The sequence below is a fragment of the Apteryx rowi genome, unplaced genomic scaffold (assembly GCF_003343035.1).
Source record: "Apteryx rowi isolate R43461 unplaced genomic scaffold, aptRow1 scaffold_11, whole genome shotgun sequence".
Lineage (NCBI taxonomy): Eukaryota > Metazoa > Chordata > Aves > Apterygiformes > Apterygidae > Apteryx > Apteryx rowi.
Genome location: NW_020447308.1, coordinates 4,736,953 through 4,747,577, shown reverse-complemented (window position 1 = coordinate 4,747,577; position 10,625 = coordinate 4,736,953). Strand labels below are relative to the sequence as shown.

Sequence of the window (10,625 nt, the reverse complement as noted above, 5' to 3'; positions counted from 1 at the left end):
CCGGAGCCTCGCGGGACTCTGCCCCGCGCTCCCCAAAGCGGGGACCCCCCCTCGCCCGCCCGCCGCTCACTCACCCGCCCGCGCTCCCCGCCGCCGCCGCTCCTGCCTCCTCCCCGCTGAGGCTCCTCAGGAGACACTGACACCGGCGCACGGATACCCACTGGGCGCTATTTTTGGGAAACAAGGCCCAATCGAGGCCGGAACTACTTCCTCTGTCACACTCTCTCTCCTCAGGAGGCGGAGCACAGCTGGATCTCGAAGATATCCTTCCGCCCTCTCCTCCTGGCAGCTCCGGCTACCACTGAGGGCGCTTACCCGAGCCGGCCAGGCGGSGGAGGGGGCGGCATCAGGGGAGAGTGAGGGGCAAACCTGCGCCGGGCGGTGGGGCTGGCAGTGCCCCGGTTTGAGCAGGCAGCATTACCGGATTACTTTGTTTTACCATGGGGAGCGGCCGGGTCTACATTCTTCGCCGCCGACCCGATCCTGACAGAGCCGCGAGCCCATAGGGCAGAGGGCCGGAGTGAAGGGCGCGCGGGGCCAATCACAGAGCCGGCAGAAGAAAAGAGGCGGCGGCCAACCAGAGCGCTAGTTGGGGGCGGGGCGTGAGGAAACGTGGAGCCCTTGAGTGACAGGAGGGCGCTCAATCAGAGAGACGGAGAAGAAAGCGACAGCCAATCAGARCCGAGCTCGTGCGGGGCCCGCTGCCAAGGAAGCCTTTGGCCGTGCCCCCTCTTCCCCAGCCCTGGCGACAGCGCATGCGCATCCGCACTCCGCCGTCGGCCAGGGCGCCCCGTCCCTCGCTTCGCCGCCAGTGACGCACGTACATAGCTCCGCCCAGCCAGCTGCGGCGCATGCGCGGCCGCGCCTGCCCCTGTAGGGCAGGGCCGCGCGCGCCCCGGGTCTGGCGGCGACGTGCTGAGGGGTTGCCCGGGGCAACGGCTGCGCCGGGCCCTGCGGGGGGGCCCCGGCCGCCTCACGGCGTCCCCGGCCGCCTCACGGCCCCGCAGCCTCCCCGGCTGTTCCGGTGCTGCCATTCCTGCCACAGAAACAAGCATTTTGTCACAGAAACAAGCATTTGCTGGCTTTCTGTGAGAGTTGCTGCTCTGTGAGGCCGTGGGCTCGGCCGGCTCCTTCCGGCTGGGGTGACATCCCACCTTGGTCCCCCCCCCGTCAGTCTCCAGCTCGCGTTATCTTTGCCAGAGCCCCCATTAATTTTGCTTTTAAGTGGAAAAGGCTGCTTAGAAATACATAATACAAGACGTAAAAATTGGCATCTTTCTCCTTCACAGAAGGCAGCGGCCAGAGAATGACTCAAAGATAAAATTCTGATGATAAAAAGTTACTTGCCAAAAATCTTCCGTGCTCTACTGCTTTTCTAGATTTATACTGCAAGGTACCAAGCCTCAGAGCAAAACGATGAGAGCTGTTTCAAACTAGTAAGTCACTGATGGAGAGTGTACGTGCCTTTGCTTCAGGACCCAAGAATCGAAAGTCACATACAAAAAAAGAGTAGATCCAAAAATTACTAGAAACCAAGATGAAAGAAATAATGACAGAAAAACCAACTCCAAGTGTGTTAACCACATGACTGGAGGGAACAGCGTAGGTCCTCAAAGGCCATTCCCCAAAAATGAATGTAAATTTCTGTTGTCTTTTTGCAATTATTTAGCTCAAATGGAAGCAGCAACAGCTCGCTGAAGTTTTGAAGATCAGTATTTATAGTGGGTGGGTTACTTGGATTTTAAATATATAGCCAGGGGTATAAGTTCAACAACTTCTGAAACATCCACCTTTCCTTCAAAACAGAAGTGCAAGAGCATGCAATCTCTTACCGTGGATCTAGTAAACAGCTAATAAAAGGTGTGAAAGAGACAAAGAAATAACAAAATACAAATAATTGCCATCTACTGTCATGTTTCCAAGCTGCTTGTTACTGACCTATAATGAACAGGAAGAGATTTAAATACATACAGATTTCTTACATTTCTCAACATGAATGGTCCAAATGCCACTGATTTTTATATGAATATAATTTATTCTTTTATTCCTGACTATACCTATCATCCATAATAGCCATAAAGTTTATTACTAGAATCTAATGATTAATACCATGAAATCCTCTCATAAAATCAATATACTAAAAAGACATTAGATAAAATCCTGAATTCTTTATTTAAGTTTTACAAGTCAATGGGAGTCTGAATGAAAAACTGAAGTCAGGCCTGAGCAAGGACTTCTGGTTATACTCATTATTAATTATTTTCTGTATGTAATCATATTATTCTAAGCTGGAAAAAATAGAGCAGGAAGCTAAAGAGATAAATAATTGGTTCTAATCTGTTCTTTTCAGCAGCACTAGAGGAATAAGCACAGCATTTGCTGCTCAGGGGATTTTTATATATGCCTTGCAAACAATAGTTAAGGAGTACAGAGCAGCATCTTTCACTCACACTAAAATGCATTCCTCTCTCAATTGAAATACTGCCCTATGTAACAATTGAGAAAAGGAAGTGCAAAATATGGCATCCAGTGGAAACTACAGATGTTGTTTTCCATACACAATGATTTGCTGCTGCATCTGCTTCTCCGGACCCCTCTTGGGACTGCTAATGAAAAAGAATTGGGAGGGGAGGTCACAGATGTTCTCACGTGTCACAATAGCCTAAGTGAAAAATAACACCCCTTAGGATGAATAAAGCCATATAGGGATTTATAGATCAACATGACTAAACTCACTACACGACTTGATGGCCATGCTCTGTGTTAGCTATAATTTCCATGACGACTGCAAAGGCAAAATGCACCCGGATAATCCAAAGGATACAAAGCTGTAGGTGATTAAGGAAAGTCCATACTACAGAGAAAAAATTATGACCTTTATAAGACTAATGAACTTCTGGCCATAGAAGCAACAACACAACAAAACCCCAAAGACCATCGCACTTAACAGGTAAAAAATCATCACAAGGATGTGCTAGGATCACCCTTGAGAAATAAGAGAACAACCACTGAATGCAATTCTGCCCATCTTACCTACAACCCATAGACAAAGTATGTCACTGACAGATCAAAAAGAACCACCTGAAATCTCTTTCCTTGACCAAGTAGCAGGCCTGTATAATTTTCACAATATTCTAAAGGAAAAATAAACCCAGAGAAACAGGAAATACAAAGAAAACTATGAAAAAAAGACACCACTGTTCTTAGTTTTAACCAAATAGCCTTATAATTGAATAGAGCCATTATCCACCAGTCATTATGGCAATAGAGCTTTTCCATGCATCTCTGTTCCAGTGCATTTCCACTCATTCGAGGTGTTTGGAGGCACTACCTCCAAAATCATCTCTCTGCTAACTTTTAACTTACATTTCAGGACCTTCTTGGAAAACAGTCCAGAGAGATGCACCACGGCTGTTCCTCAGGCCTCCTTTCAAATTTTTGCAATATTCCACATAGCAGGTTTTTCATCTTGTGTTCTGCAGAAAAAAATTCTTAGTCTCATGCTCCTAAAGGTGAGCTTTGTATAAAAACAAAATGCAGGACTTCTAAAACTATGACTAAGAGGAGAAGGGGATGTTATGTGGCTTTTGCATATTTGTCAAACAATTAAGATATCCTTTATAGGGAAGAAGGGGCTAAGAACAAGCTTTTAAGAACAAGGTTTCTTAAAAATCACAGACCAGATTAATTCCTAATTTTGTTTCACTTACAATGGTGGAAGTACTCCATGAATGAAGATTTTTATAAAGGACTACTTACTGCAACAAAACCAAACTGTACTCACGTTTTTTCATGATGGGAACTTCCATTAGAAACAAAGGATATAAGAAGGGGAGAGTCCCACCTACAAAACAGGAAGAAAGAGAGAGGCAGATAATGGTTCCTTTCCATCAGTACTTTGGGTAACCCTGTTAACCCCATAAGGACCACTTTAGTACAGAGCCTGGACTTTCACTCTCAGAAAGCTGGCTCCAAACAGGCTCCCAGGACTTTAGCTGTGGTTGAGAGTATCATTATTACACTACTATTTGGCTCTGGTGCTCCAACAAATACAGATACAATCAAGTAAAGATTTCCTTATTTTAGTGAAGTCCAAATTACCTGACAATGCATGAATTAAATTCACTCAATCTATTTCATAAACTGCCCTCTGTAAACCACTAATATTTCCACATCGTTATATGGTACATGCAGTAATCTGATTGCCTTGGGAGTATTTGTTTTTCCAGAACTTGTGGCCAAGGTATATAAGATTAGATCAGACACAGCTTGTCTAAGAATGCTGTAATGTGGGTGTACAGTATATTTGCTAGTTTTGAGTTACAGGTAAAAGTTCTCTTTCAAAATTTTCCAGCCATGGGTTCTAACTATGTTATCTGAAGTTGTCTGTTGCATTTGGTACTTTTTGTTTTGCTTTGCTGTTGGCCTCCTCATGCCAGAGATCAACACTGGAAATATTTGTATTGCCTGCATCACTGACTGCATGCCTGATCCACATCGCAGCAAAACTTGTGTTACTTTATAGGTCCTCACAATGACACAACACAGGTCTCTCCGGGATTCGCACTTTTCTGCTGGAATTTTCACACCATTCTGCATGTTAACATGAACCAACAGCTGGGTTTAAGAGATCCGATATAAATAGTAACATCATGTTGCAAGCAAGCTTCTTGGAAAATAAAGAAAATACCTTATTTAATGCACTCTGACATTCGCTTTTCCTCACCTTATTCCTAAGCTGCACTTCTGTAAACACCCCTAACGACAAATGCAAAGAAGTTGACTTCTTCACATAGACATAACGAGCGCTGCCTTGAGCCCAGGAGAAGATGATATCCAGAACAGCTTACCTCTCTTTAGCCAGACAGCTGGCAAATTCTGCACAGTAGGAAAAGGAGTCAGAGCGTGGATGGAAATTCCAGCTTCCAACAGCATTTAAGATTACAACCTTTGGTATTTTATTTTCATGGTTGCTCTATGTTGCTTCAGAAACTTCCTGCTTTTGCCATATCTTTCCATTCATTAAAATTGCAGCTTGCAATTAAACATTCTGACATAGCATAGCTGAGATTTTTTGGCAGCAGCCTTAACCAGAGGTTTTCAGAGTTTCCTGCAGACAGCTTTAAATTTTCATATCCTCATGAATGCTTGCCACCTTCTTTTAATAACTTGAAAAAATAAGCCTCTCTTAGGAACTTCATTGTTTCTGTATTTCCCCAGCACTCATTTACTGCTTTTAGAAGTGTGTCATGCACATATATATTTATAGAGAGAGCAAAGTGTACATATGCATATTATAACTTGACATCTTATAGAGAACACACAGATTGCACAGTAGATCTGAAGAAAAATAGTTAAGTCCAATATTTTCTTTATTAAAATATATTTTTCTCTTCCCATAATATTTTATCACTTTGCCCCTTTAAAAAAATTATATTTACTACATTATTCAAAAACTGCAGCCCTTCATCTGGTAATATATGACAGTCATAATATGTGTAAAGCTACAAAAATCATTTCGATGCTAAACTATTTTTATTATTTTTATGCAATCAAAATTTTCTTAGGATAGAACTTGCCCTTCTTCCAAAGAGACAGAAATCATTTATGAGTATTTTACAAACTTATTTGCATATTTAAGGTGTAGGATATAATTTCCTATTTGGAGACTTGTTCAAACACAGCTTGGCATTATCTCTAATATAGATTTTAAATTGGTTAAAAGGGGCTTTTTAATGTTCAAACTGACCCTGAAGTCTTTTTTCTTCTAACATTCCCTGGCAAATAAATTCTGAAAGGGACATTATCAATTTAAGAACTGTGCTGTGCTGTAGTCTGGAAAATTTTCCAAGAGATTAAAGAAAAAAAATCTCCTTTCTTCTGTTGGTTTAATTTCTATATTTGACTGCAGTATGTGTGGTCAGTATCCCACGCTGTTAGGAAACAAAAGGGACAGAAATAGACATAGGAGACCATAGTACCTTAAATGTCTTTGAACTGCTTTTTAAAGTAGATTTGAAATTGATGGTGCCTCTTCAAGTGAAAAATGCCTTGTGGAACTCTTAAAAGCCAGATGAGGTACTTCTGCCTTGTGCAGAGCATCCTCAGCTCCCACTGCGATCAGCCGGTGCTGTAGATATTCAGCTCTTTAAAAGTTAGTTTAAATATTATTTTTTCTTGGATTTTACTTGTTTTCCTGTAAACTCCATTGAACACACTGTACATAAGAAAAGGCGCATGCTATAGCCCTGGTCTTGTAAGCTTCATATACAGAACCCATACCAGCTCTGCGTGATCTGTTATAACGTATGAGGTACAGCAAAGAAACTTTTAAAGCAATTAACTTACCAAATGAAGTTTAAAAATTAAACATGGGCAGTTTACAAGGTGCATTTGGGGTACTTTATGATGCTGTCCAGGCTCTTGAGTACTAACATATTGTTGGTGCATTTCCCATTGATTTCTTTGGGGCTACACCTAGATGAATGAACCGTGGTCTCTGCGTCCCACAGGATAAGCAACAGACATCAGCTTCCCTGCTTCTAACAGCCCTTTAAAGTAATGGTAAATATTCCTGATCCTCTGTTGGAGGTTTGCTTTAGTATGGAACACAAGCCTTACAAATTTAACAAGAGCGTTAACATGGATCAACTTGTGCGCATTTGTAAGGTCTATAGCTGAACAAATATTATCAGGCAGTTACTAAGGGGTTTATTCTTTCTTTGCTGTTATTTAGGGCTATTATTATTATATACTTTCTCAACCCTTTCCTAAAAAATATGCTCAATTCTAAAGATGAAATGGGGCAGCACATTTGTTGCATTTTTCTGAGCATGGTTTCTTCATCTGTCAAACAGTTTAGGAGACAAATTGGCACTCAGACAGCTCACCTGTTTCCTATGGTCACTTGATGACAAACTACTTCACAGAACCTGCTGTTGCATCTAGGACAACTGTTTTGAAACAGAGCTCCAATACGCATGCAAACGTGTCATCTTGTGCTAAAATGCCATTTCATTTCCAAGCCAAGCCAGCTGGCTTTGGACAGAAAGTTCTTTTCTGCTTGTGTGGGCAAACTTTGTCACCTTCCCGTCCTTTTTCTCTTGCTGTCACATTACTGCAGAGGTGGTGGTGGCTGATAGCAGAGAGAGAAGCAGTGTTCAAAACACGTCCATGTTACTTGAGATAATAATGCCTGGTCCTGCAGCCTTGTGCTGAATCAGTCTGCATGAAAAAGCATCGCACGTAATTTCATCAAATATCTTTCCTTCCATTATATGGAAGCAGAGAAAGATTAACTGAGATTGAGTATATTGAATTGAGTTATTGAATAGAAAGGAAAAGCATACAAAGTTTTTTCTGTTTGGTCACGTGCTTCCTTGGCCCCAGTCATAGTTTGAAACTGGGTCCAGACTTATCCTGGGTTTGGGAGTTTTCTATCTTTAGCTTCAGTTTAGCAAATCCTGTGTTTATTCCTAGCTGGGAAGGAGCAAATTTCTTCTTAGCTCTCCCACAGGGTGGAGTAATAAAACTAGCRTTATCCGGGAAGAAAGTTGAAAGTAAGGGGTTGCTGGTTTTCTTTTGTTGGTGGTGGTGATTTGTTGTTTTTCAGTTGTTTTTAAGAAAGACGCTAGTTCATCTTTAAATTAGGCTCTAAAACCAAGGGCCATCAGGCTTCTCTATGTACACAATAAAATACTGCTCTATAAAGTAAATGGAAAAACTCTTACTAATTTAAAGATTTCACCTGTAAAACTGCACCACCTAAGCTAAGAGTAAAATGTGTAATAGGTTTAGCTTAACTGGTATAGGCGTGGTTTAAATCTGTTTTATTACATTTTAGCCAAGCTAAATTGTTTTAAACTACGTTAAAACAATTAGGGCAATGGAAGTCAGGCTCTGAATTTGCCATGCATTAGCTATACCTCCCTCCTCAGTAAATGTGGACGAGGCTACCTCAAATCACCTAGGCATAAGGGAAAGCTGACACATAAAAACTTGTTATCCCCACGCTAATTAGTTCACGTGTCCTTACCCACAGTTAGTTACACTTGTTTATGTAAAGCCAGTTTTAAATGATGCTTTCAGGGTCTGAATTCATGAATGAGTGATCTCATTCATGTGCTGACATGTTCGGCAACTTCCCATGCCTCCACTGAGCCATGGTAATCGACCATGTGTGTTTGCTCTTAGCCCGTGGCAATCGGAGAGGCAAGAAACCAGTTTAGACTTTTCTCTCTTTTTTTTGCCCCTGAGGTTAAGCTGACACATTTTCCCTCACGTTTGCTGCAGGCTAAAGAAAGGCACGCTGCACTTACCCTGCCTCAGCTGATGTGCGGTAACCCGTTAATTTGCTGGAGCTGGACGGCATGCCTGAGCTATTGGTTAAAATGGGATAACTGAGGGCATAAACCAGGTGTTAGCTCAGTGCAGTTTAAGCCAATTAGGAATAGATTTAAGGTAAATTGACACAAATCATTCTTAGTCCAGAATAAAAGTAGCTACCCAGCACTAGCTTAACTAAATCCAACACAGCTTAACCTAACATCAATAGAAATACTTTCGACTAGCCAGGAAAAGCAAAAATCCTATGCCCAAATGCTATTCTTTGCCTAGGGCACATGCATTCACCTCAAGCAACCCATATGATTTGAGACGTAAGCAAAAAAAGTGAGCCAAATTCACAGGTACTTCTGCAAGCAGTCAAGAGAGAGGCAGARGTGAAGGCAGCAATGCCTCCACTGGCTCTCCTAGCAGATTTGGTATCCTCCAACCTTTTCAGTTATAAACTCCTGGAGGTAAGAAGGGGTATTCTGCTTTGCCTCAGAAATGTGCACTCTGCCATCATTTAATAACAAATATGTAATAATGCTAACATGTTCCTGGTAAAAGTCAACCATGAACAAACACAAAACAGCTGAGTTTGTTTTCATTCCTTGAGCTTGAAAAGCATTAAGGAGCAGAAAATGATATAGATAGTGCAAAGTAAACAGGGGTTTTATATATTTTAATAATCTGAAGTATTATTAGTAATTCAATCTAGCAAAATAATCCCTAATGAATAACAAGCAAGTAAAGCTTGATTTTCTCAAATGGTTTCACCCTTCATCTCTCGGAACTGTTGCTGAAATTAGGAATGCGTAGTTGGGATTAGTCATCTAGGGACAATTTCTGAAATTTTTTACCAAAGGGAGATTGGCTTGAATAATGGAATTTGGCCCCCTAGTTTCCATTTCCTGGCTGAGTTAACTCTTCTAAGAAATTCTTTTATTGAGAATGGCCGTGGGAAACTACTCTGAATTCTTTGTTTTGCTGGAGACTTTAGAAGATTCTGTTATGGATCAGCATCCCACTAGGGAGGATACAAGATGCACATGGACAATACAAGGACAGTATTGCCCCTATAACACCCTGTAGTCCTGGTCGCAGGCCACACTTGAAATTTGTTCCTATAGGGCTGTTCAGAACAAGTAAGGAGCCCTTCTGTAACCCATGGGAAGAAACGCAGCACTTTGTCATGGTGGTTACTTGGCTCATCCATCCAAGGTAAAGATACAGCGTAGATCCCATAACGTGGAGGAGGACATGTAAGTGCCCTTTGCTGTGGGATGAATTTGGGTCACTGTTTTTTTGCTCACTCCAAGCAGTACGCTGTGCATACTGCACAGTTGCAGCAGGCCACACATTCAGAACAGAGAGGGGGAAAAAAAAACATGTTATTATTAGGATAATTGAGTGTTGGAAAGACAGCTGCCTCCAGCACTCTGTCCAGATTAAGATTGCATCAGTACCATTACCTAGGAAGCATGTGCATGCCATGCATCTCAGWCAGCAGTCTGGCCTATAGCATTGCAGAAGCTTTAGCAATTTCTTTAATGACCCTTACAAGTCCTCCATTTATTCCAAAGCTAAAAAGTTAGTCTATGTGGAACAAAAACTTCTAAAACAGCAGACTGAAGCACTCCATGTAAATTGAGCAATTTCTGTTAATACATGTCAATTAAACCAGAGCTGCCAATCACTCAAGCTGCTACTCTGTGACAACAAACATCTGAGGAGCTCGAAGTTAATCAAAATTATTTATTTTATCATGCAGAACTAAGTCCCACTGCTCTCACAGACATGGTTTTCATCTACCCCTTAACCAGAGCATACATGCTTTTTTCAGAAGAGAATAAATGTTATGTGCTTAGCCTTAGTATTCACTTTAAAAAGTCAGCTATTACAGTTGATGGTTCTTCAGTCACTAGCACCAACTGACGCACGCGAGCACAAACCTTTTTGGGAATGACTGAAGTAAGAAAACTTAAACCACAGCTACTGTTAACTCAAGATCAGACACTTCTGATCGTATCAACATGCAGCAAGCAAGAACATAAGAAATGTAGCCAGCTTTTAAAACCACTGTTTTCCTGTCATCATGTTAGTGATCTGAAAGGTTCCTTCAGAGGTTTATTATTCAAGAAGTGCTTCAATGGAAGAGTAACTAATTGCAATGTGTATACTACAGAAGCCAGAATTGAGGGATGTAGCAGGGAAACCAACTAGCAACAGCAAGTAAAGCAAAGCTGTTTCCCATCACCATTTCTTATACCCTATCACAAGTTGTATTTTTTCTTTTTTTC

General features: G+C 41.7%; 1 protein-coding gene across 5 annotated transcripts in view; it reads right to left on the bottom strand.

Moving 5' to 3' along the window:
- The window catches only part of MEF2A (myocyte enhancer factor 2A), a 103,969-nt gene extending 96,745 nt beyond the window's left edge, over window positions 1–7,224 (bottom strand). The window contains exons 1-3 of one of the 5 annotated variants that reach the window (XM_026074607.1): window positions 6,891–7,224; window positions 3,785–3,844; window positions 3,367–3,476 (exon numbers count right to left, since the gene is read on the bottom strand). The gene's annotated coding sequence lies outside the window, so the exon portion shown is untranslated. Of the gene's footprint in view, window positions 1–74; window positions 479–3,366; window positions 3,477–3,784; window positions 3,918–6,890 lie in introns of those variants that run through there. The other 4 variants (XM_026074601.1, XM_026074621.1, XM_026074631.1 and 1 more) reach the window with 4 other exon arrangements.
- Window positions 7,225–10,625: the final 3,401 nt, after the last annotated feature.